An 18,706-nucleotide genomic window follows, 5' to 3' on the forward strand; every position below is an offset into this window, starting at 1 on the left:
ATCAAGGAAGCCCAAATAGAAGCCTTGAAATCCGAAAACGTGACAGGAGAAGCCCTAAAAGGAATGGATAAGAACCTTGAAGCCAAAAGCGACGGAGTTCGTTATTTCATGGATCGAATATGGACACCGAAGTTTGGTGGGTTCAGAGAAATCGTCATGGACGAAGCCCATAAAACACGATACTCCATACATCCCGGCTCCGATAAGATGTATCTCGATCTCAAGAAGTTGTACTGGTGGCCGAACATGAAAGCCGATATTGCTACCTACGTGAGCAAATGCCTGACATGTGCCAAAGTCAAGGTGGAATACCAGAAGCCTTCGGGTTTATTACAACAACCAGAAATACCCGAATGGAAGTGGGAGCGGATAACCATGGATTTCATAACAAAATTACCCAAAACAACAAGCGGACTCGACACCATTTGGGTAATTGTCGACAGGTTAACTAAGTCAGCGCATTTCCTACCGATCAAAGAGACGGATAAATTGGAGAAGTTAACAAGGACATACCTCAGAGAAATTGTACGACTGCATGGTGTGCCCATATCCATTATCTCGGACCGAGATAGTAGATTCACCTCAAGGTTCTGGCAGTCGCTACAAAAAGCTTTGGGGACAAGACTAGACATGAGTACCGCTTATCACCCACAAACCGACGGCTAGAGCGAGAGAACTATACAAACCCTAGAAGACATGCTGAGAGCTTGCGTAATCGATTTTGGAAAAGCATGGGACACACATCTACCATTGGTCGAGTTCTCGTACAACAATAGCTACCACACCAGTATCAAAGCTGCCCCGTTCGAAGCCCTCTATGGCCGCAAATGCAGGTCACCTTTGTGCTGGGCCGAAGTGGGGGACACACAACTAGCAAAAGGGCAAGCAACTGACAACACGCTCACTGGGCCAGAAATCATAAGGGAGACTACGGAGAAGATTGTTCAAATCCGAGAACGTCTAAAAGCATCAAGGGATAGACAAAAGAGTTACGCAGATAAGAGACGCAAACCCTTGGAATTCCAAGTTGGAGACCATGTCCTACTCAAAGTCTCACCTTGGAAAGGTTTAATACGCTTCGGAAAACGTGGAAAACTGAACCCTAGATACATCGGACCATTCGAGATCCTTGCCAGGATCGGTCCAGTGGCTTACAAACTTAGACTACCTCAGGAGCTCCACAACGTACACCCTACCTTTCACGTATCAAATCTAAAGAAGTGCTTATCCGACGAGACCCTTGTCGTCCCTCTAGACGAAATTGCAATAAATGAAAACCTCCAGTTTGTGGAGGAACCAGTAGAGATCATGGATCGGGAAATCAAAAGGACTAAACAAAGCCGCATACCCATTGTAAAGGTCCGCTGGAACGCCAAGCGAGCACCTGAATACACCTGGGAACGCGAGGATCAGATGAAACAAAAGTACCCGCATCTTTTTCCTAAAACTGTAAACTATCTTAGATTAAATTTCGGGACGAAATTCCCTTAACAGGGGGATGATGTGACAACCCTATATTTTCCAAAAGCATTGTAAACACTCGAAAGCTAAAAACAACGAAATTAACCTCGAAAATAAAGTGTTCAAGTATCCAAGTTGGGATGCATCAAATATTAGATATCATGCCAAGGTTTCCAAAAACATAAAGAACGCTCAAAACCGGGTTATATTGAAGAAATTATAACCACTCGTATATTTACGACACGACGTTAAAACATTATTTGACGTAAAAAGTAAAATCTCAATAAAATGCATTTTAGCCTTAAGTATCTAAACAAAAGTCGTAGATCTCGTTGAAAGGTGAGCGTACATAAAAAGATCGCCCAAACTGGACCTCATATGAAGAAGTTACGGAATTTCAAAGTTTCGTAACAGTAGTAGAGGGCTAAAAACTCGGATTGAAGATCGAGTGTTACTTAGCTATCGCCACCTAAACGGAAGTTGAAGATCTCCTTAGTGGTAATAAAACAATAAAAAGACAAACGAAAACCGACGTCGAATAAAGAACCTATGAATTTTTAACGAACTTTAGAAGGCCCAGCCTACTAAAAATATATCATTAAAATTTAAGTCAAAACTAGCCGACGGAGTCTAAATGAAAGTTGTAGAGCATAATCTCACCTACGCGTGGATATAAAGAACACGAAAAACGGAGCTCGTACGCGAAAGTTACGGAATTTAGAAGAGGACAGGCCGGGTTACGCCCCGCGTTCTCTGGGAGTACGCCCCGCGTACTAGACCCAGAGTCGAGTCCCATCGGCCCGCCCAAGCTACGTTTAGCTAGCCAGGAGTCGTAAGCCATGACGCCATATTACGCCCAGCGTAACGACGTACGCGCCGCGTACGTGAGTACGCCCAGCGTACTCCAAAATTATGTCCCGCGTACTCACTCTTCCAGCACTATAAATAGATGGCATCAGTTGCGAGTTTAAGCACACATTCACAAATCTCCAGATACTCTCACACCCTTCCAAGCACAAGAAGCTGTCCCGACGACCTTGGTTTCCACACTCGAGCCCCCGACGAAAGATTTACGCTGCAGAGATCCCCGAAGAGCCCGACGACGCAACCATCCGCGGTCGAAGTTCTGCTCAACCCTAGCCTCTCTCTTCAAACTTAACGAGTGAGTTCATACCCCTACTTTTCAATTCTTTTCACGTTTTAGGGGGGGAATACAAGTACATTACAAATCAAAGTATCATTTTTATAATATCGTTCTTATAGGGTTTTGATACAAAAATAACTTTATGTTTAAAGGGCTATTATATCACCAAGTTGTTATTTCCAAATGGGAACATACTTTTGAGAAATTATAATGAGTCTAGTATTCAAGTGATTCATACATTTTACATATATACATCTCGACAAATGAAATGCTTTCAAAAGAAGTAAGGTCTTTATTATCGTAAATCTGTTTATACCAAGTAATGTGAGACATTTAAACTTTAACGTACTCGTATGTATGCATTTCAAGTCCTATATTATATACCATAATCTCTTGGAGAGAGAGCGTGATACTTGTGTATAGATCTATACGGGATTGATAATCCCGCACCTAAACTGTTAGCTACAGTTAGACCGGCAGGTCTGGGGTGACAAATGTCATAACACTACAACACCTGAAGAATGTTGTTACAGGCCATCAATGTCAATAGTATGGTTATAAAACTCACATAAAAGTATAAAAACAAGTTTGATTTACGAGATTCATATATGCATTTCAGTTTTCCATTTTATTTTTAATACAAATTTCGTTATGATTATTCAAGTATGAAAAACACTAACGCACTCCAACACGGGAAACTTTTCAAATCATTTATAGAAAATATTGGATTTTCTGAAAACCTCGTTCATCGATTTACTATCAAAAAGGACATACTTTTCAATGCAAAACACTTATGAACTCACCAACTTAATTGTTGACACTTTTTCGAAACCACTTGTATTTCTCAGGGAATCAGTAATACAGGTAACCACCAGCTTTTGGAGAAGGAAACACTAAGGATGTTTTATTATTGAACATTTATCATCTTAATGTAATATTCTTTTGCTAATATGTATAACGCAACAACATACGTTTTTCATTATATATGTGATGGTTGTGTTACTTTCTTTACAATATTCAATGGTTGTGATACTACGTGAAGTCATCCGCCCCCGAATGTTTCCGCCATTCTGGTTTGGGGGTGTGACAGATTGGTATCAGAGCATTGTTTATAGTGAACTAAGTATATCGAACCACATACGATATACAAACTATAAATGCAAAGGGGACCAAAAACCCTCTGACGAAACATTTTCATGAACAAAAATACTTTCTTTTAAAGATATACATTTTTACAAGCATGCATTAATCTCGTATCATAACAAGTTTTACTAAAAAGTATTAAGGCAAGTTACGACACTACGATTGAGCCCCGGGTTATGTAATCAGGTCGAGAATAAATATAGCCTGATCAACTATATTTATCCTGGATTTGACCAACGTACGTCGAGGAATGGTCGTAGTGGACAACAAGCCGAAAACTTACCCAAATACAAAATTATTTTAGTTTCGCCAAGTTGAAACAGTATAGGAGTATTATTAAAAATAGTTGTAAAATAAAAATTATAGTTAAGAACAGTAAGTCGTTAAATAGAAATTTCTTTTCTTATAAAGTTCTCATACATCTATCCTAGTACAGACAAATGGCCGGATTCCATTTACCAGGAGATCCCTACTACCCAAACCAAGGCAACAGCGGTTGGATAGAAGAAGACCCAGAGGAAATTGAAGAAGAGGTCGAGGAAGAACCCGAAGGGGGTATCGAGGAAGAATTCGAAGTCGAAGTCGGAGAGGAATTCGAAGTCGATGAAGAGATCGAGGAGATTTCAAGCGGAACAGACTCCGAGCTAGAAGTGTACGACCCTCCCATCCCTCATCCTCCCGTAATCAGACCATATCAACCGGGACCCATTCCCATGTGGGGAAGTCACCTCTACTACTGGAGCCGCCAACAAGGTGTACGCCCTCCTTTCGGCATGTGCCGAGATTTTTACAATGTCAGTGCGGAAAGCTCAGCTGATCGAGCACTTCCTGTTATTGTGAACGCTATAGCTACCCAGAACTACGAGACGGACAGGCAAGCAGCCAGAGTTCGCGAGGTCAATGCTGCTACCCAAGGTAACGCCGCTAACATCCGCCGTTTGGAAGGACTACATGAGAATACCCAAATCTACACGGGAACACTTCAGAACCAAATGATAACGGCTCTGGCAGAAATAAGAGAAATGAAGGAACAACAAGCAGATCTCGAGAGGCGACTAATGGGAGTCAAACGGTCGGATGCCGAATCTAGCTCCAAACGCCGCAAGTAGGACTTATTCGAGCCCCAACAATTTTGTTATAAATTAGGATTTCGGATAAAAGTTTTTCCTTATTTCCCTTTTGTGTCTTCGGAGACCCCTAGGAGGGTTAAATTTTCCAAACAAAACATGTAATGTAACACACTTCAGGTGTGACCTATATGTATGAATATGAAGTATTTCTTATTTTATACCTCTCAAAAATTACGAGTTTTAAATTTCTATGCCTACCTTGAAACCATAAACTAAAGTCAAAACAAATTACAAGATACAACTAAACACACGATTGTCAAAACATTAGAAACTCATAGTATTCATTCTTATTTTCTTTTTCTACCAGAACATGCCTCCTCGTAGATCAACACGCAGAAACTCAACTTCAACACCACCTCCACCACCTCCTCCAATTATGGACACCGTTATGTTGCAGACTGCTGTAACTGCAGCAATGGCACAAATGAGCAACAACGGATCGGGGGGAGGAACAAACAGTTTTACAAATGGCCAAGGTCAAAGCCTTTCAGGGGTATGTACTTACAAAGACTTCACCAACGGAAAACCTATTCCCTTTTACAGGACTGGGGGAGTATTGGCTCTATCTCAATGGATAGAGAAAACGGAAGCTGTATTCGAAATCTGTGCATGTCCTGAAGAAAGCAAAGTAAAGTTTGCCGCTTTTACTTTCTCTGAACGCGCCCTGACATGGTGGAACGGCCACGTCCAGACACTAACCCTGGTGGTGGCAAACTCCATGGGTTGGGAAAACCTGAAAAGAATGCTCCTTCGAGAATACTGCCCAAAAGGCGAGATTCAGAAGCTTGAACAGGAACTATGGAACCTCTCGATGGTAGGTTCGGATATAGCAGGTTACACCAACAGGTTCAGTGACTTAATAACACTTTGCCCAGGAATGTTAACCCTGGAGAGCCAAAAGGTCGAGAGATACATCTGGGGACTATCATCCCAACTTCGAGGAAGTGTATTAGCCTCCAAACCCTTGACTTTCGCCAGCACCAAGGAACTAGCGCAATCTCTTGTTGATCATGGTGTCTGTCAAGGAGTCGCGGCGATTATGGCTGAACCAACCAAAGGGAACAGCAACAATGAAATCAATGCCAACAACAACAACAAGAAGAAGAAATTTTGGAACAAAAGGAAGGGGCAAACTTCGCAAGAACCTTCAAAGAAGCAAATGGTTGCGGTTCATGCTGCTACTACCCCCACCACAACTCCTGCTACCTCTGCACCAACAAAACCATATGCGGGGAATCTGCCCAAGTGCAGCAAGTGCAACTACCATCACCATGGTATTTGTCGCGAGATGCACTGCAAGAACTGTGACAGGAAAGGGCACACAGCCCGTTTCTGTAAAGCACCGGCACGACCAATCACTCAAGTTTCTGGCACTGGAGTAAGTCGGGCGTGTTATGGGTGCGGAGAGACTGGACACTTCAGGAGGGATTGTCCCAAGGAAAGGAATATTGGCGGTGTGGGGAGAGTGTTGGCAGTAGGACAGAATGAAGCAATAGCAGACTCGACGGTGGTTACGGGTACGTTCCTACTCAACAACACTTATGCATGCATACTTTTTGACTGCGGTGCGGAGAGAAGTTTTGTGAGTCATAAATTCAAACACCTACTTAATCAAAGACCCCAACCACTCAATAAAATATTCACTGTAGAAATGGCAAACAGTAAAACAGAACACGCAAACGATTTGTACGTAGGGTGCACACTAAATTTAAACGAGCGTTTGTTTCGAGTCGATCTTATGCCCATTTCCATAAGATGTTTCGATGTAATCATCGGTATGGACTGGTTGAGCCTTCACCATGCCGATATACTTTGTCACGAAAGGGCTGTTCGCCTAAATCTGCCAAACAGCGAAACTCTTGTCATTTATGGTGACAAACCTAGTTCAAGTTTACAAATCATTTCCTGTATTAAAGCACAAAAATATCTTCGTAAGGAATACCATGCCTTTCTAGCCCACGTAGTAGACAAGAAACAATAATCGAAAAACATTAAAGACATTCCGGAAGTCTGCAATTTCCCAGACATCTTCCCAGAAGATCTTCCAGGAATCCCACCGGAACGTCAAGTCGAGTTCAGAATCGACCTAATCCCCGGAGCTACCCTTGTAGCAAAGTCACCTTATCGTCTAGCCCCAACCGAGATGCAGGAACTATCCAGTCAATTAAACGAGCTGCTGAGCAAGGGATTCATCAGACCGAGCTTCTCACCATGGGGAGCGCCAGTCCTATTCGTGAAAAAGAAGGACGGATCCTTTCGCATGTGCATCGATTATCGGGAACTAAACAAACTCACGATCAAGAACCGATATCCCTTACCGCGCATAGACGATCTATTCGACCAACTGCAGGGAGCAAGCTACTTCTCAAAGATCGATCTAAGGTCTGGTTATCACCAACTGCGAGTACTGGAAGGAGACATCCCCAAAACGGCTTTCCGAACACGTTATGGTCACTACGAATTTGTGGTAATGCCCTTCGGATTGACGAATGCTCCAGCAGTGTTCATGGACTTGATGAACCGAGTATGTCGTCCCTTCCTGGACAAGTTCGTGATCGTGTTCATAGATGATATACTCATCTATTCAAGAAGCCAGGAAGAACACAGCAAACACCTCCGCCAAGTACTGGAAACATTAAGGGCAGAGAAACTTTACGCAAAATTTTCCAAATGTGAATTTTGGATTCGGGAAGTGGATTTCCGAGGACTTGTTGTAAGCAAAGAAGGAATACACGTGGACCCCTCCAAGATAAAGGCAATAGATAGTTGGACTACTCCAAGAACCCCTACAGAAATCCGGCAATTTTTGGGACTCGCTGGGTATTACCGAAGATTCATACCGAACTTTTCAAAGATTGCCAAGCCACTTACCACCCTAACCTAGAAAAATGTGACCTTCGACTGGGGAGAAAAACAAGACAGCGCATTTCAGACACTAAAGCGAGCCTTATGTAGTGCGCCCATCCTAACCTTGCCAGAGGGAACGGAGGACTTCGTGGTCTATGGTGATGCATCAAACCAAGGACTTGGGTGTGTCTTAATGCAAAGAGGGAAGGTCATCGCCTACGCCTCAAGGCAACTAAAGACGCACAAAGTAAACTACACAACGCACGATCTTGAGCTAGGAGCAGTCGTCTTCGCTCTGAAGATATGGAGACACTATCTCTACGGCACAAAATGTACCATCTTCACCGATCATAAAAGCCTCCAACATATCCTCAATCAGAAGGAACTCAACATGAGACAGAGACGATGGGTAGAACTACTAAGTGATTACGAGTGCGAAATTCGATACCACCCTGGAAAGGCTAATGTAGTGGCTGATGCACTCAGTCGGAAGGAGTACTCAGATCGCCGAGTGAAGTCCCTAACTATGACGATCCATTCACACCTGTCCACGCAAATCAAGGAAGCCCAAATAGAAGCCTTGAAATCCGAAAACGTGACAGGAGAAGCCCTAAAAGGAATGGATAAGAACCTTGAAGCCAAAAGCGACGGAGTTCGTTATTTCATGGATCGAATATGGACACCGAAGTTTGGTGGGTTCAGAGAAATCGTCATGGACGAAGCCCATAAAACACGATACTCCATACATCCCGGCTCCGATAAGATGTATCTCGATCTCAAGAAGTTGTACTGGTGGCCGAACATGAAAGCCGATATTGCTACCTACGTGAGCAAATGCCTGACATGTGCCAAAGTCAAGGTGGAATACCAGAAGCCTTCGGGTTTATTACAACAACCAGAAATACCCGAATGGAAGTGGGAGCGGATAACCATGGATTTCATAACAAAATTACCCAAAACAACAAGCGGACTCGACACCATTTGGGTAATTGTCGACAGGTTAACTAAGTCAGCGCATTTCCTACCGATCAAAGAGACGGATAAATTGGAGAAGTTAACAAGGACATACCTCAGAGAAATTGTACGACTGCATGGTGTGCCCATATCCATTATCTCGGACCGAGATAGTAGATTCACCTCAAGGTTCTGGCAGTCGCTACAAAAAGCTTTGGGGACAAGACTAGACATGAGTACCGCTTATCACCCACAAACCGACGGCTAGAGCGAGAGAACTATACAAACCCTAGAAGACATGCTGAGAGCTTGCGTAATCGATTTTGGAAAAGCATGGGACACACATCTACCATTGGTCGAGTTCTCGTACAACAATAGCTACCACACCAGTATCAAAGCTGCCCCGTTCGAAGCCCTCTATGGCCGCAAATGCAGGTCACCTTTGTGCTGGGCCGAAGTGGGGGACACACAACTAGCAAAAGGGCAAGCAACTGACAACACGCTCACTGGGCCAGAAATCATAAGGGAGACTACGGAGAAGATTGTTCAAATCCGAGAACGTCTAAAAGCATCAAGGGATAGACAAAAGAGTTACGCAGATAAGAGACGCAAACCCTTGGAATTCCAAGTTGGAGACCATGTCCTACTCAAAGTCTCACCTTGGAAAGGTTTAATACGCTTCGGAAAACGTGGAAAACTGAACCCTAGATACATCGGACCATTCGAGATCCTTGCCAGGATCGGTCCAGTGGCTTACAAACTTAGACTACCTCAGGAGCTCCACAACGTACACCCTACCTTTCACGTATCAAATCTAAAGAAGTGCTTATCCGACGAGACCCTTGTCGTCCCTCTAGACGAAATTGCAATAAATGAAAACCTCCAGTTTGTGGAGGAACCAGTAGAGATCATGGATCGGGAAATCAAAAGGACTAAACAAAGCCGCATACCCATTGTAAAGGTCCGCTGGAACGCCAAGCGAGCACCTGAATACACCTGGGAACGCGAGGATCAGATGAAACAAAAGTACCCGCATCTTTTTCCTAAAACTGTAAACTATCTTAGATTAAATTTCGGGACGAAATTCCCTTAACAGGGGGATGATGTGACAACCCTATATTTTCCAAAAGCATTGTAAACACTCGAAAGCTAAAAACAACGAAATTAACCTCGAAAATAAAGTGTTCAAGTATCCAAGTTGGGATGCATCAAATATTAGATATCATGCCAAGGTTTCCAAAAACATAAAGAACGCTCAAAACCGGGTTATATTGAAGAAATTATAACCACTCGTATATTTACGACACGACGTTAAAACATTATTTGACGTAAAAAGTAAAATCTCAATAAAATGCATTTTAGCCTTAAGTATCTAAACAAAAGTCGTAGATCTCGTTGAAAGGTGAGCGTACATAAAAAGATCGCCCAAACTGGACCTCATATGAAGAAGTTACGGAATTTCAAAGTTTCGTAACAGTAGTAGAGGGCTAAAAACTCGGATTGAAGATCGAGTGTTACTTAGCTATCGCCACCTAAACGGAAGTTGAAGATCTCCTTAGTGGTAATAAAACAATAAAAAGACAAACGAAAACCGACGTCGAATAAAGAACCTATGAATTTTTAACGAACTTTAGAAGGCTCAGCCTACTAAAAATATATCATTAAAATTTAAGTCAAAACTAGCCGACGGAGTCTAAATGAAAGTTGTAGAGCATAATCTCACCTACGCGTGGATATAAAGAACACGAAAAACGGAGCTCGTACGCGAAAGTTACGGAATTTAGAAGAGGACAGGCCGGGTTACGCCCCGCGTTCTCTGGGAGTACGCCCCGCGTACTAGACCCAGAGTCGAGTCCCATCGGCCCGCCCAAGCTACGTTTAGCTAGCCAGGAGTCGTAAGCCATGACGCCATATTACGCCCAGCGTAACGACGTACGCGCCGCGTACGTGAGTACGCCCAGCGTACTCCAAAATTATGTCCCGCGTACTCACTCTTCCAGCACTATAAATAGATGGCATCAGTTGCGAGTTTAAGCACACATTCACAAATCTCCAGATACTCTCACACCCTTCCAAGCACAAGAAGCTGTCCCGACGACCTTGGTTTCCACACTCGAGCCCCCGACGAAAGATTTACGCTGCAGAGATCCCCGAAGAGCCCGACGACGCAACCATCCGCGGTCGAAGTTCTGCTCAACCCTAGCCTCTCTCTTCAAACTTAACGAGTGAGTTCATACCCCTACTTTTCAATTCTTTTCACGTTTTAGGGGGGGAATACAAGTACATTACAAATCAAAGTATCATTTTTATAATATCGTTCTTATAGGGTTTTGATACAAAAATAACTTTATGTTTAAAGGGCTATTATATCACCAAGTTGTTATTTCCAAATGGGAACATACTTTTGAGAAATTATAATGAGTCTAGTATTCAAGTGATTCATACATTTTACATATATACATCTCGACAAATGAAATGCTTTCAAAAGAAGTAAGGTCTTTATTATCGTAAATCTGTTTATACCAAGTAATGTGAGACATTTAAACTTTAACGTACTCGTATGTATGCATTTCAAGTCCTATATTATATACCATAATCTCTTGGAGAGAGAGCGTGATACTTGTGTATAGATCTATACGGGATTGATAATCCCGCACCTAAACTGTTAGCTACAGTTAGACCGGCAGGTCTGGGGTGACAAATGTCATAACACTACAACACCTGAAGAATGTTGTTACAGGCCATCAATGTCAATAGTATGGTTATAAAACTCACATAAAAGTATAAAAACAAGTTTGATTTACGAGATTCATATATGCATTTCAGTTTTCCATTTTATTTTTAATACAAATTTCGTTATGATTATTCAAGTATGAAAAACACTAACGCACTCCAACACGGGAAACTTTTCAAATCATTTATAGAAAATATTGGATTTTCTGAAAACCTCGTTCATCGATTTACTATCAAAAAGGACATACTTTTCAATGCAAAACACTTATGAACTCACCAACTTAATTGTTGACACTTTTTCGAAACCACTTGTATTTCTCAGGGAATCAGTAATACAGGTAACCACCAGCTTTTGGAGAAGGAAACACTAAGGATGTTTTATTATTGAACATTTATCATCTTAATGTAATATTCTTTTGCTAATATGTATAACGCAACAACATACGTTTTTCATTATATATGTGATGGTTGTGTTACTTTCTTTACAATATTCAATGGTTGTGATACTACATGAAGTCATCCGCCCCCGAATGTTTCCGCCATTCTGGTTTGGGGGTGTGACAGATTGGTATCAGAGCATTGTTTATAGTGAACTAAGTATATCGAACCACATACGATATACAAACTATAAATGCAAAGGGGACCAAAAACCCTCTGACGAAACATTTTCATGAACAAAAATACTTTCTTTTAAAGATATACATTTTTACAAGCATGCATTAATCTCGTATCATAACAAGTTTTACTAAAAAGTATTAAGGCAAGTTACGACACTACGATTGAGCCCCGGGTTATGTAATCAGGTCGAGAATAAATATAGCCTGATCAACTATATTTATCCTGGATTTGACCAACGTACGTCGAGGAATGGTCGTAGTGGACAACAAGCCGAAAACTTACCCAAATACAAAATTATTTTAGTTTCGCCAAGTTGAAACAGTATAGGAGTATTATTAAAAATAGTTGTAAAATAAAAATTATAGTTAAGAACAGTAAGTCGTTAAATAGAAATTTCTTTTCTTATAAAGTTCTCATACATCTATCCTAGTACAGACAAATGGCCGGATTCCATTTACCAGGAGATCCCTACTACCCAAACCAAGGCAACGGCGGTTGGATAGAAGAAGACCCAGAGGAAATCGAAGAAGAGGTCGAGGAAGAACCCGAAGGGGGTATCGAGGAAGAATTCGAAGTCGAAGTCGGAGAGGAATTCGAAGTCGATGAAGAGATCGAGGAGATTTCAAGCGGAACAGACTCCGAGCCAGAAGTGTACGACCCTCCCATCCCTCATCCTCCCGTAATCAGACCATATCAACCGGGACCCATTCCCATGTGGGGAAGTCACCTCTACTACTGGAGCCGCCAACAAGGTGTACGCCCTCCTTTCGGCATGTGCCGAGATTTTTACAATGTCAGTGGGGGAAGCTCAGCTGATCGAGCACTTCCTATTATTGTGAACGCTATAGCTACCCAGAACTACGAGACGGACAGGCAAGCAGCCAGAGTTCGCGAGGTCAATGCTGCTACCCAAGGTAACGCCGCTGACATCCGCCATTTAGAAGGACTACATGAGAATACCCAAATCTACACGGGAACACTTCAGAACCAAATGATAACGGCTCTGGCAGAAATAAGAGAAATGAAGGAACAACAAGCAGATCTCGAGAGGCGACTAATGGGAGTCAAACGGTCGGATGCCGAATCTAGCTCCAAACGCCGCAAGTAGGACTTATTCGAGCCCCAACAATTTTGTTATAAATTAGGATTTCGGATAAAAGTTTTTCCTTATTTCCCTTTTGTGTCTTCGGAGACCCCTAGGAGGGTCAAATTTTCCAAACAAAACATGTAATGTAACACACTTCAGGTGTGACCTATATGTATGAATATGAAGTATTTCTTATTTTATACCTCTCAAAAATTACGAGTTTTAAATTTCTATGCCTACCTTGAAACCATAAACTAAAGTCAAAACAAATTACAAGATACAACTAAACACACGATTGTCAAAACATTAGAAACTCATAGTATTCATTCTTATTTTCTTTTTCTACCAGAACATGCCTCCTCGTAGATCAACACGCAGAAACTCAACTTCAACACCACCTCCTCCAATTATGGACACCGTTATGTTCCAGACTGCTGTAACTGCAGCAATGACACAAATGAGCAACAACGGATCGGGGGGAGGAACAAACAGTTTTACAAATGGCCAAGGTCAAAGCCGTTCAGGGGTATGTACTTACAAAGACTTCACCAACGGAAAACCTATTCCCTTTTACAGGACTGGGGGAGTATTGGCTCTATCTCAATGGATAGAGAAAACGGAAGTTGTATTCGAAATCTGTGCATGTCCTGAAGAAAGCAAAGTAAAGTTTGCCGCTTTTACTTTCTCTGAACGCGCCCTGACATGGTGGAACGGCCACGTCCAGACACTAACCCTGGTGGTGGCAAACTCCATGGGTTGGGAAAACCTGAAAAGAATGCTCCTTCGAGAATACTGCCCAAGAGGCGAGATTCAGAAGCTTGAACAGGAACTATGGAACCTCTCGATGGTAGGTTCGGATATAGCAGGTTACACCAACAGGTTCAGTGACTTAATAACACTTTGCCCAGGAATGTTAACCCTGGAGAGCCAAAAGGTCGAGAGATACATCTGGGGACTATCACCCCAACTTCGAGGAAGTGTATTAGCCTCCAAACCCTTGACTTTCGCCAGCGCCAAGGAACTAGCGCAATCTCTTGTTGATCATGGTGTCTGTCAAGGAGTCGCGGCGATTATGGCTGAACCAACCAAAGGGAACAGCAACAATGAAATCAATGCCAACAACAACAACAAGAAGAAGAAATTTTGGAACAAAAGGAAGGGGCAAACTTCGCAAGAACCTTCAAAGAAGCAAATGGTTGCGGTTCATGCTGCTACTACCCCCACCACAACTCCTGCTACCTCTGCACCAACAAAACCATATGCGGGGAATCTGCCCAAGTGCAGCAAGTGCAACTACCATCACCATGGTATTTGTCGCGAGATGCACTGCAAGAACTGTGACAGGAAAGGGCACACAGCCCGTTTCTGTAAAGCACCGGCACGACCAATCACTCAAGTTTCTGGCACTGGAGTAAGTCGGGCGTGTTATGGGTGCGGAGAGACTGGACACTTCAGGAGGGATTGTCCCAAGGAAAGGAATATTGGCGGTGTGGGGAGAGTGTTGGCAGTAGGACAGAATGAAGCAATAGCAGACTCGACGGTGGTTACGGGTACGTTCCTACTCAACAACACTTATGCATGCATACTTTTTGACTGCGGTGCGGAGAGAAGTTTTGTGAGTCATAAATTCAAACACCTACTTAATCAAAGACCCCAACCACTCAATAAAATATTCACTGTAGAAATGGCAAACGGTAAAACAGAACACGCAAACGATTTGTACGTAGGGTGCACACTAAATTTAAACGAGCGTTTGTTTCGAGTCGATCTTATGCCCATTTCCATAAGATGTTTCGATGTAATCATCGGTATGGACTGGTTGAGCCTTCACCATGCCGATATACTTTGTCACGAAAGGGCTGTTCGCCTAAATCTGCCAAACAGCGAAACTCTTGTCATTTATGGTGACAAACCTAGTTCAAGTTTACAAATCATTTCCTGTATTAAAGCACAAAAATATCTTCGTAAGGAATACCATGCCTTTCTAGCCCACGTAGTAGACAAGAAACAAGAATCGAAAAACATTAAAGACATTCCGGAAGTCTGCAATTTCCCAGACATCTTCCCAGAAGATCTTCCAGGAATCCCACCGGAACGTCAAGTCGAGTTCAGAATCGACCTAATCCCCGGAGCTACCCCTGTAGCAAAGTCACCTTATCGTCTAGCCCCAACCGAGATGCAGGAACTATCCAGTCAATTAAACGAGCTGCTGAGCAAGGGATTCATCAGACCGAGCTTCTCACCATGGGGAGCGCCAGTCCTATTCGTGAAAAAGAAGGACGGATCCTTTCGCATGTGCATCGATTATCGGGAACTAAACAAACTCACGATCAAGAACCGATATCCCTTACCGCGCATAGACGATCTATTCGACCAACTGCAGGGAGCAAGCTACTTCTCAAAGATCGATCTAAGGTCTGGTTATCACCAACTGCGAGTACTGGAAGGAGACATCCCCAAAACGGCTTTCCGAACACGTTATGGTCACTACGAATTTGTGGTAATGCCCTTCGGATTGACGAATGCTCCAGCAGTGTTCATGGACTTGATGAACCGAGTATGTCGTCCCTTCCTGGACAAGTTCGTGATCGTGTTCATAGATGATATACTCATCTATTCAAGAAGCCAGGAAGAACACAGCAAACACCTCCGCCAAGTACTGGAAACATTAAGGGCAGAGAAACTTTACGCAAAATTTTCCAAATGTGAATTTTGGATTCGGGAAGTGGATTTTCGAGGACTTGTTGTAAGCAAAGAAGGAATACACGTGGACCCCTCCAAGATAAAGGCAATAGATAGTTGGACTACTCCAAGAACCCCTACAGAAATCCGGCAATTTTTGGGACTCGCTGGGTATTACCGAAGATTCATACCGAACTTTTCAAAGATTGCCAAGCCACTTACCACCCTAACCTAGAAAAATGTGACCTTCGACTGGGGAGAAAAACAAGACAGCGCATTTCAGACACTAAAGCGAGCCTTATGTAGTGCGCCCATCCTAACCTTGCCAGAGGGAACGGAGGACTTCGTGGTCTATGGTGATGCATCAAACCAAGGACTTGGGTGTGTCTTAATGCAAAGAGGGAAGGTCATCGCCTACGCCTCAAGGCAACTAAAGACGCACAAAGTAAACTACACAACGCACGATCTTGAGCTAGGAGCAGTCGTCTTCGCTCTGAAGATATGGAGACACTATCTCTACGGCACAAAATGTACCATCTTCACCGATCATAAAAGCCTCCAACATATCCTCAATCAGAAGGAACTCAACATGAGACAGAGACGATGGGTAGAACTACTAAGTGATTACGAGTGCGAAATTCGATACCACCCTGGAAAGGCTAATGTAGTGGCTGATGCACTCAGTCGGAAGGAGTACTCAGATCGCCGAGTGAAGTCCCTAACTATGACGATCCATTCACACCTGTCCACGCAAATCAAGGAAGCCCAAATAGAAGCCTTGAAATCCGAAAACGTGACAGGAGAAGCCCTAAAAGGAATGGATAAGAACCTTGAAGCCAAAAGCGACGGAGTTCGTTATTTCATGGATCGAATATGGACACCGAAGTTTGGTGGGTTCAGAGAAATCGTCATGGACGAAGCCCATAAAACACGATACTCCATACATCCCGGCTCCGATAAGATGTATCTCGATCTCAAGAAGTTGTACTGGTGGCCGAACATGAAAGCCGATATTCCTACCTACGTGAGCAAATGCCTGACATGTGCCAAAGTCAAGGTGGAATACCAGAAGCCTTCGGGTTTATTACAACAACCAGAAATACCCGAATGGAAGTGGGAGCGGATAACCATGGATTTCATAACAAAATTACCCAAAACAACAAGCGGACTCGACACCATTTGGGTAATTGTCGACAGGTTAACTAAGTCAGCGCATTTCCTACCGATCAAAGAGACGGATAAATTGGAGAAGTTAACAAGGACATACCTCAGAGAAATTGTACGACTGCATGGTGTGCCCATATCCATTATCTCGGACCGAGATAGTAGATTCACCTCAAGGTTCTGGCAGTCGCTACAAAAAGCTTTGGGGACAAGACTAGACATGAGTACCGCTTATCACCCACAAACCGACGGCTAGAGCGAGAGAACTATACAAACCCTAGAAGACATGCTGAGAGCTTGCGTAATCGATTTTGGAAAAGCATGGGACACACATCTACCATTGGTCGAGTTCTCGTACAACAATAGCTACCACACCAGTATCAAAGCTGCCCCGTTCGAAGCCCTCTATGGCCGCAAATGCAGGTCACCTTTGTGCTGGGCCGAAGTGGGGGACACACAACTAGCAAAAGGGCAAGCAACTGACAACACGCTCACTGGGCCAGAAATCATAAGGGAGACTACGGAGAAGATTGTTCAAATCCGAGAACGTCTAAAAGCATCAAGGGATAGACAAAAGAGTTACGCAGATAAGAGACGCAAACCCTTGGAATTCCAAGTTGGAGACCATGTCCTACTCAAAGTCTCACCTTGGAAAGGTTTAATACGCTTCGGAAAACGTGGAAAACTGAACCCTAGATACATCGGACCATTCGAGATCCTTGCCAGGATCGGTCCAGTGGCTTACAAACTTAGACTACCTCAGGAGCTCCACAACGTACACCCTACCTTTCACGTATCAAATCTAAAGAAGTGCTTATCCGACGAGACCCTTGTCGTCCCTCTAGACGAAATTGCAATAAATGAAAACCTCCAGTTTGTGGAGGAACCAGTAGAGATCATGGATCGGGAAATCAAAAGGACTAAACAAAGCCGCATACCCATTGTAAAGGTCCGCTGGAACGCCAAGCGAGCACCTGAATACACCTGGGAACGCGAGGATCAGATGAAACAAAAGTACCCGCATCTTTTTCCTAAAACTGTAAACTATCTTAGATTAAATTTCGGGACGAAATTCCCTTAACAGGGGGATGATGTGACAACCCTATATTTTCCAAAAGCATTGTAAACACTCGAAAGCTAAAAACAACGAAATTAACCTCGAAAATAAAGTGTTCAAGTATCCAAGTTGGGATGCATCAAATATTAGATATCATGCCAAGGTTTCCAAAAACATAAAGAACGCTCAAAACCGGGTTATATTGAAGAAATTATAACCACTCGTATATTTACGACACGACGTTAAAACATTATTTGACGTAAAAAGTAAAATCTCAATAAAATGCATTTTAGCCTTAAGTATCTAAACAAAAGTCGTAGATCTCGTTGAAAGGTGAGCGTACATAAAAAGATCGCCCAAACTGGACCTCATATGAAGAAGTTACGGAATTTCAAAGTTTCGTAACAGTAGTAGAGGGCTAAAAACTCGGATTGAAGATCGAGTGTTACTTAGCTATCGCCACCTAAACGGAAGTTGAAGATCTCCTTAGTGGTAATAAAACAATAAAAAGACAAACGAAAACCGACGTCGAATAAAGAACCTATGAATTTTTAACGAACTTTAGAAGGCTCAGCCTACTAAAAATATATCATTAAAATTTAAGTCAAAACTAGCCGACGGAGTCTAAATGAAAGTTGTAGAGCATAATCTCACCTACGCGTGGATATAAAGAACACGAAAAACGG

Source organism: Lactuca sativa, chromosome 7 (genome assembly GCF_002870075.4).
Source record: "Lactuca sativa cultivar Salinas chromosome 7, Lsat_Salinas_v11, whole genome shotgun sequence".
Taxonomy (NCBI): Eukaryota; Viridiplantae; Streptophyta; class Magnoliopsida; order Asterales; family Asteraceae; genus Lactuca; species Lactuca sativa.